Here is a 10,273-nt window from a genome sequence, read left to right on the forward strand (position 1 = left end):
CTGAGTAAACTTCCGTCGAAATAATGAGATCCTGGTAGCTTTGTTAAACTGTTCTCAATCGGTGAAACTATATTGGGAGAGCTATATGTGACTTGGGATCCAACGTAAATCTGATGCCCAAATCCATAATTTTGAAAATTGGAATGGGTAATGCTCGACCAACCACCGTAATTTTGTAACTAGCTAACATATCACATGTTCAGCCCAAGGGCATAATTAAAGATGTTAATGTGAAAGTGGACAAATTTGTCTTTCTAGCAAACCTCCTCATTCCACACTGTGAGGCCGACGACAATGCGCCTATTATTCTTGGGCATCATTTCTTAACCACTGGTGTATCCTAATAAATTGTTAGAAATGAGAGTTCACGATGAGGGTGGCTGATCAAAGCGTCATGAACAATGTCTTCAACACTCTTAAATATAATGATGATTCAAAAGAATGCCATTACATTGAAGACGTTGATTCAATGGAGGAAGCTGGGACATAAATTTTTTACCACGGCAAATTTTTACATTTAGACGAGTATATTACTCTTGGACAAGACAATTTTTTTCCTGTAGAGCAGTGTAAAAATTTTGGCCAAGGAGAATTTGTTCATAATATGGCATAAAACAAAATTTTCCAGGGTAATTGTTTCTCGATTGAGGCAAATGATAGACTTATTGAAGATGAATTAAATGCAGAGTTCGAGGACTATTCACTGGTGGTGGGACAGTGTACCTTACTTCAAGCTAGACCAGGTATGAGATTCTAACCCATTGACTTCAATGAATTTATTCATCAAAAACATTCGTTGTAGCATGTACCTACTTTAGAACTTAAACCTTTGCCATCATAATTGAAATATGATTATCTAGGTAGTAATGATACTTCGCCAGTTATAATTTCTGCTAGTTTAAACCCCGAGCAAGAGGGTAGTTTGTTGAATGTTTTGTCACAGAATAAAAAAGCTCTCGAGTGGACTATGGTAGACTTGAAGGGAATCAGCCCTATAATATGCATGCACAAGATCGAGTTAGATGATTGCCACAACAACTCTGTAGAACCCCAAAGGATACATAATCTGATAATAAAGAAAATGGTGATGAATCAAATCATCAAATGACTAGATGTTGGGGGTGATCTATCCTATATATGATAGCTCTTGGATCAGCATGATTCAATGCGTGCCAAAAAAGGTGGTGTGACTATGGCGAATAACGAGAACGATGAGCTTTTTAAAATGAGAACGGACACGGGCTAGCAAATTTGTATGGATTATAGAAAGCTAAATAAGGAGACAAAAAAGGACCATTTCCCCCTTCGTTCATCTATCAATGCTTGATCGTTTGGCTAGCAAGGCATTTTATTACTTCCTTGGCGAATATTTTGGGAATAATCAGATCACCATATCACTAAAAGATCAGGAGAAAACCACTTTCACGTACTCATATGGTACCTATTCCAATAAGAGGATGTCGTTTGGATTATGCAATGCCCAGGCAAATTTCCAGAGATGTATGATAGCCATCTTTTCAGACATGGTGGAGGAATTCTTGGAAATATTTATGGATGATTTTTCTTCTTGAACGATGACATTGACTGATGCCTTGACAATTTATCTAAAGTGCTTATGTGATGCGAGGATGTCAACCTTGTACTAAACTAGGAGAAATTTCACTTTTTGGTGACAGAAGGAATTGTGTTGGGTCACAAAATCTCTCATTGTTACATCGAGGTTGATAAGGAAAAGGTAGAAGTGATTGAGAACCTGCCTTACCCACCACTGTGAAGGGCATAATGCACTATAAAATTACCATGGCATACCACCCCCAGACCAATGAGCATGATGAGGTTTTCAACCGCGAGATCAAATAGATACTTGAAAATGTGGTCAACCCAAGAAGAAAAGATTGGTCGCCAAAACTCGATGAGGCACTGTGGGCTTATCGCATAGCATTTAAAACACCATTAGGGATGTCTTCATTCAGGTTAGTTCATGGAAAGGCATGTCACTTTCCAATGGAACATGAACACAAAGATTTTGGGCCATCAAGTAACTTAACATGGATGTATAACTTGCTGGAGAAAGAAGGTTTTTGGAACCAAACGAGATGAAAGAATTTAGAGTCCAAGAGTATGAGAATGCCCGCCTCTACAAGGAAAAGACGAAAGGTGGCATGACAGAAAAATTTTGCCATGAAAACTTTTTCCTGGCCAACAAGTACTACTCTACAATTCAAGGCTCAAGTTGTTTCCAAGCAAGCTGAAGTCAAGATGGTCAGGATCTTTCTTAGTACACCAGGTGCATAGCAACGACACAATAGAAATTAAGAACTTAGAGAATGAGACAACCTTTAAAGTGAATGGACAAAGGATGAAGGCCTATAACGGAGCACCCATCCTGCGAGATAAGTCAACATTGTTTTTCCATGATGCCTAAGAGTTTATATCTACACTCTGAAAAATTTATGCCTCGGCAAAAATATTTTACATTCTATACATAAATAATATTGCTTTCTTTAAATTTGCAAGAGTTATTTTATATTTTATTCCCTAACTTTGTTTTTTAGATATTTTTTACATATGGCAGTTTTAGAACAGCGCTCACACATTCAAGGAAGAGCAAAACCCTAGTAAATTGTTTTAGGCGACAACTTTGAGAGGGAAACTCTTTTCCTTTAATATTTTATTCTTTTTATTTTCAAACCTACCAATCAAAATATTTTTCATTCATTACCCAGTCTTACTTTTTACTTTTCATTTAGTAACCCCTATAAAACCACCCCACTTACACAGTGTTTTCTCAAAAACCACCCACTATGTTTTTCTCTCACTGATTTTCTCTCTTCTACTTCATCTTTTACCTTTTATTTCCCATTTTATTCTAAAAAAACCCTCCATAACCGCTGCACCAAGTCCAAAATTCTTTTTCCTCTCACCGTTCAAAAAGTGTCGCTACATCTCAAAATTAAATTTTGGAGCATCCACCTCCTCTGCCAAGGCTACAAATTTCTAGTGTTTCCAAAGTGATGAAGCTGAGCAAAAATATCAGGCATTACAGTGTCGATAAGTTTATTTTAAAGATGACTTTGTGTTTCATGAAGAAGATGATGAGTAATTCGAGCCTGAAGTGATAGAGATTATCAAGAAGCACAATTGGGAGAAATTTTCTAAACACCCAAAAGTTATCACACTAGCATTGGTCAAAGAATTCTACGCTCATTTGGGAGACACCTCTTAGCACTCAGTGTACATCCGAGGCAAGTTCATCCGGATCTCCCCATCTGCCATAACTGTTACTTCCAGTTGGGTAAAGTCGTGAACTAACATAAGAAATTTGTTTCCACGGCAGACTTTGAAACATATGATTGAGTCATTGAAGATTTATGCTTTGATTGGGCAAAATTTAAAGGAAACGCCCCTATTCGCAAGAGAGATTATCGCCGAGCTCTCAAGCCCATGACCAAGCTTTGGAACCACTTTCTTAAGGGCAAGCTGATGCCCACGTCTCACAACTCTATTGTGTTGCTGAGGCAACTAATATTTCTTCACTCAATCATATACGGATGGTCAATAGATGTCAGAGAGATCATCTTCGAACAAATTCATGAGTGCGCCAAGAAAAATAGAGGTAATTTAATTTTTCTAAATTTAATTATTTCCTTTGTGTAGGAAGAAGAAAATGCCCGATGAACCCTTGGAGGACTTCATCCGGCCCAAAGAAGGCATTACAAAGAATAAGGTCCCAGAGTTGATGAGTTTTAATGATGATGCCCCGAGCGAAGGTCTTGAGCGTGATGCAAAATCAGTGGTCGCGGCAAGGATGACTACAGTGGTGACTTTCACTCGAGTGTCGAGAGAAAAGATGGAGCGTCTGGAAAACCATATGGAGACCTTCTTTGCATATGTTAAGGCGAGGGATGCCCATCTTAATACATTTTTCAAGGAGTTGCTACTTATCTCTAATAAAGATCTTCTACCCTTCCCTAACGAGATCTTGACAAAGCTAGTACCAACAGGCGAGTGGTTTTTTGCCTCAGTGTAAAATATCCCTCCCAACTCTCCGCTCGATGCCACCCCACTTGCCATGCAATTCTCTCTCTGGTTCCTGAAGAATGACAAGGACAGAATGACGAGTACCTCAGTCCAACTTCCTCCAAAAGCACCGAGGTACTTCCACAAGAATTGTTTGATGAAGAGATTTCCCCAGCGAAAGTTGTTGTTGAGGCAGTTTGTGAATAGCTCGATCCAGAGCAGACCACCGAGCTTACCCCTGACTTAAATACTGAGCTAGTTGTTGAAAGTGAAGAAATCCAACCCTTGGAAATCTTAGCTGCGAGCGCCAAGGAGACGTCACAATAAGTTAGTCCCCCCAGGACCAGGCGTCGCCTCAAAGGCTCAGCAGGTCGCATTGTGATTCACCTACATCGTCGATCCCCTCTGAAGAAACCTGATCTGACAACTCATCATCTCTCAAAAGACGACGCACCCGATTATCCAGCAAGACTGACCCATCACAATGAGGTACCTCTCCACATTTGTATTTGCATAGCATTTAGAGTAATTTAATTTTTCTTAGTTTTCATGCATTGAGGACAATGCATTCCTTAAGTTTGGGGGAGGTGTTGTGTTTCATACTTAGTAAATTGCATTGATAATGTTTAGTAGAAATATTTTTGTCATGACATAAATTATGATTAGGGTAGTTAATTGGGATGAGTTAAGGATGCCCGATGATGAAAGAAAAATTTTATTGCCTTGGCCAGAATTATTGTACATGACTTTTGACGAAGATAGAACCAACCTTAGGACTTGATTATTTTAACATTATTGTATGTTTTCTCTACTTAAGATTCTTAGAAAAAATTTAGAATAGAACTTTTGTGCGTCGTGGCATAAAATGATTGAAAATATTAAGTTGAACTCCTTAGTGTTATGAATTACAAATAAATGCCTCGGCATAACTGTAGATGTACACTCCTCTGTGCATCGACATTACCTGGAAACCTTACTTAAATAAATGGTATCCTTGGCACGTGAGTGAATGAAATCAGTCATGGGATAACTCTATTTGACTAGCTCGGGGGTGGAAGGTATGCTCCCTTTTACCTAGAGTGTGGGATGGTAGGTGTGATGGAATGACTCCCCTTGAAGCAGTGTTAAAAAAAGAGAAAGAAATATGAAATTAAATGTTGAATAAACAGGAGTGACACTGTGCTTAATAAATAATTTTATACCTTGGCAAACCAAAAGAACTTTCTTAGGAGTTTTTTAAATTCGTTAAGCATAGACTAGATACAATCATGCACACACACTGACAAAGAGTCCTGGCCTAGGGAAAGGTACTTGACTTCTCGTTCAGTCTAGCATGTTGAGGCCAAACTTGTTGTTGAGGGATGAAATTTTAAACCACTTGATTGTCCTAATTTATACTTTGCTTTGACACTTTATTTTTCTATTTCTCATTATCCATTGCTTAAGGATAAGCAATAGCTTAAGTTTGGGGTGTGATAACTTCGTAAAAAGACTATATTTTAGGTCTTTTTACTTAAGTTATTGATTGTCTAAAATCCATTGACATAGCATCTTAGTTGCATTTAGGACATTTCTGTATGTGGTTGATAAGTTTTTCCACTACAAAGTTTTATTTGATTAAATCGATATTGCTAATGAGAAAGGTTGTGTGTCGGCTGTGATGATGCAGGTAATAGAAAATAATAGAGAAATAATTTATTTGGCAAGACAAAATTATGTGCCAGGGCCAAATGAACTGAAGACGATGACCGTGAGGAATAATTTCTTCCGCGGTGAGTTTTATCTCGCAAGTCTGACGCAGTACAACATAAAATTACATACGTCGCGTGGCCAACTGTCCAATGCACCTCACATGAACCCCTGCCCGTGTTAAGAATTTGGGACCATTACCAGCTGCCATTTTATTCACACAATAGGTGTAAAATTTAAGGGTATTTAAGAAAATTCCAAGGGTACTAAACCCTAAAAATTCCCACTATAAATATCACATTATACCCTCTAAAAGAAAGAGACATATACCCTACCACTAAGGCTTGGAGAAAGACGACTGCAACTTTTTCCCTTTCCACCGTTCCACTCTTTCCCACCCTTGGTTCCCTCCATAGCTAGGCTTCGCTGGAGCAGCTGCCAAGCCCTCGAGAGAGGCTAATGCACAAGATTAGTTTTGGTGGTGGTCTGATTTAACAGAAGAGCTCTATTATGGGAGTTTTTCTTCCTATTGTTCTTTATTTCTTATCTTTTAAGGGCTTGTATTTTTGAATATTTTTTGGATGATATTAACCACACCATAAATTGTTTTATTTGGTGTTGGAAATGGTTGGATGATACTTTATTTTTCTGTTAATGACTGATTAAGTATGTGTTTGTTAAATGTTGTTTTGTTCACTATTTTAATCTTTTGCCTTGACACTGTAAGAGCTTTCGAAAGATTGTATGGTGCCTTGGCAAAACATTCCTAGTCTTTGTAAGAGTTTTTGAAAGATTGTCATTTTTCTAAGAGTTGATACCTAATATTCGAAAGAGTTAGGTTAGATCTACATGAACAAGGGAACTGATTCGGGATAGGGAGGTTCTAATCTACCTTAGAGATAAGGAGAGGGTTTCATTCGACTAAGAGGGATAAATGCTAAAGTAGATAGGCTAGCACTACTATTTACGCTGGGGAGTTTTGTTATAGCAACATTTTGACAAACCAGGGCTACAGTTAACGCTGAGTAGTATTGTCGTAGCAATAGTTTATCAGGTTCCGTGTTAGAGATACTCTTGGAACACTTCAGTAAACCTTGTCGGGCAACATAGGCATAGCATACTAGATCATCCTAGACATAGAATAATTTCTCATCGTAGCAAATCCAACCCAAGTGTTCCGTTAGAAGTTTGATTGTGTGAGGTTTTTAGTATATATTTGAAACTGAAATATTTTAGCCTTAGCAACTTTTATCGTTTACTCTTGCATATTTTTCTTGCCACGACAAAACTTCACTGCTCACTTCATAATTTTCTTGCCTTGGCATACATTTTCCATATGTTCATACCATTTGCCACTGCTTATTTTTTTTCTTTGTGAATACCATTAGACAAAAAACGTAGGACTAGTTAGTGACACCTAGTTCTAGCTATAGCGATCTTTAAAATTTTTCCCCAATCCCTATGGAGATGATAACTCACTTACTACTACATTAATTGCATAGATTGTGTATACTTGCATAGATTTACGTGTCGTAACACACACATTTACACGCGATCACAAGTCTTCCTTGATCAGAATAAATAAATAAATTGCACTCACCTTTGCCTCACTATCGAAAATGATATACAATATGCTTTTAATCTTATGCTTTTTCTTTTCCTTTTGTATCACTTGGATCGTTAGGTTTATCGTAGTCTAAACAACATCATATAATAAAACAACATCCAACATATATGTTAGTATTATACTAACATAATCTAATTCCAATAATATAAATACTATAAAAATATAATCGATACTAAATCGATATAACATCCAAATCATAAATCCATTATAACTTCAACCTTTCCAAATAGCTATTCAATTCCATAAATATTCTTTTTCATCATCATCATCAATCCTTTAAATTTCATAAACTTTGCATTTAAGTCACCATTTATGAATTTTCTTTAGGATTCACATCAACTTTTCCATTTAATTCACAATGGTCCTTCGTCGTTTTACTTATTTCAAATTAAATCCTAAAATTTCTAGCATTGTAGTAACATACTCAAATAGTACCATCACATTTGTAAACTTACAATTAAGTCCTTGAATTACATAACCAATCAAATTTCACTATGTAATTTCACCAAATTTGCACTTTGGTCCCGAATCAACATTCCAACTTAAAATTTGGCATTCAATAATTAAATATTAATATTGAATAACCATAGTTGCATAATTTATCATCAATGTCTCATAATTCCAGAAACTTGCAAAATAGACCTTCTACTATCTCAAGGTTTCAAATTGATCCAATTCAGTCTCCAAAGCAAGTAGAACACATCTAATATCAATTCTAGACCATAGGAAATTTTTCAACATTTTTCCCATAAATTACCCCTATGGTCGAACCTATAGAATTATTCAGGGATAAACTTTTCATTCAATTTCAAGCATGAATTCAACCTCCTTACATCAAATCCATGATATTCAAATCATCACAACATCAGATTCAATCAAAATTCAATCAACATGTATAAACCCTAACCATGGTCGAACATGGTATAAGCTTCTACACTTGATTTTAGTCATCACTCATGCGTTAGAATTATTCAACAATATCAATAACATAAAAATTATCCATCAACTCTTCAAAACCAAACATGCTATTCAACCACCCAATTCATTAAACTCAACATCTAAGCATAATTTTCGTGCAATTTTTTATACCTAATGATAGAGAATTTCAAGAGGATTAATTCTCTATCTAATAGCTTAATCCAAAAATAACCATGTAGCTTTAAAAATCAAAATAAAATCCTCGCTTGGGTGGCTATGGAGTTCCAGAAAAGTGAAGAAGATGAGCAGAAAATTTTCTTTCTCCTGATTATTCTAGTATTATTTCATCATACACTTGGCTTAAAACCAATTTAATTGAATATAAAATTCAATTAATGAGAAATTTCACTTTTACCATTAATGAACCTTGATAATTACAATTTGCCATTGGAATATCTTCCATTTTAATATTCCATAGTAAAAGATTAACCAAATTTAAGTTGATTTTCTACTTTACGGTGCAATTTTTAAAAATTAAAATTTAGTCACTACATTTTCCCAATTTCGACTAAATAGGGAAAATTAACTTCAATTCCACGGATCCATGCTAAATTTCACTATTCTAAAATATGAAAATAATATTTCCAACCTTTACCTACCATTCTTCAATTTTTCATGAAATTTCGGTTTGATCTAGTCATCCGATTCCTTACCAGACTTTATTGCTTTATAGTTACAAATACTAAATCAAAATTCTAATTCTCATGAAAACACTAATTTCGGGACAAACTATTTATTTATGGGCCAAAATATATAACTTTTTAAAACTATATTTTTGTCCCTATACTTTTACAAAGTTTATACTTTGACCACTAAACTTTGAAAATTTATATTTTAGTCACTAACAAAAATTTGGGGTATTGCACATAACGATCTTACGACTAACACATATACTAAAGATCATTATAAATATCCTCAAATGAGACTGGAAGACGAGATAGATCACCCTCTTTTTCTTCCTCATGATAATTTTTTTCCTTCCTCCTTCAAATACCAACCAGTGATCATTCCTTTACATACTATGACTCTCTACTCATTTTAGAAGTGAATCGCTTACGGCCGACCAAATTCATTTATTCTTATGAACAAGTATAATAACTTATAAAAAAATTAATATCATTAAAAATAATTTGGGAACTATATTCGCACTGAATTTTTTATTTACTCAGTGAAAGAATTTTTTTTTATGTCATTGTCGTTGGGGATATGAGATTTGTAAGGATTCGAAGGTAGAGGGATGGAATTGGACGGAAAATATTATTTTTCTTTCACACTTAAAATATATGTATTTGAATTTCGAATATAAAAGATAAGCTTAATAAGTCGTATTTTTTTCATAAATGAAGATGCTTATTAATTTGATTGTCACACACGACAAAACTTATTTTTACTAAACATAATTTTTCAGAAAATACAATTGATGATATAATTTTTTTTTTATTTAAACTCAGATGATTATAAAATAGTATTTGTTCTAAATATTCTCAATTATTTGACAATGAATGCTCAATCACCTGTTACAAGCCTTGGTGTTCGAACTCATGACCTCTAAAAACAACAATGATTCCTTTAATCATTGAAATAAGTTGGATCATGCAATTGATATGATATAATGTTACCTTACATAACAAAAATGAGTGATATTGTCATAAATAAACTTTAAAGCATAATATATTCCCAAATAATTAAAAATGAGAATATTCAAATAATATAAAATATTATTTAACCAAATATAAATTAAAAAAGGAAAAAGTTAACTTGATTCGATAGAATGTTAGGTTTAATTAGTAAAAAAAACGTACAGGAACTCCAACTAGAGGAGCTTTCCAAACACACACGCGCTCCTTTTCTTAGTGTTAATTGCTAAAAGCCCTTTTGGTTTTGGCAGCGGCGCAGCAATTAAGAATGAAAAAGGCTTTAAGAAGAGAGGACTGAAAAAAAAAAACCCTTCTCTGTTTC

This window comes from Hibiscus syriacus, unplaced genomic scaffold (assembly GCF_006381635.1).
Source record: "Hibiscus syriacus cultivar Baekdansim isolate YM2019G1 unplaced genomic scaffold, ASM638163v2 tig00109945_pilon, whole genome shotgun sequence".
NCBI lineage: Eukaryota > Viridiplantae > Streptophyta > Magnoliopsida > Malvales > Malvaceae > Hibiscus > Hibiscus syriacus.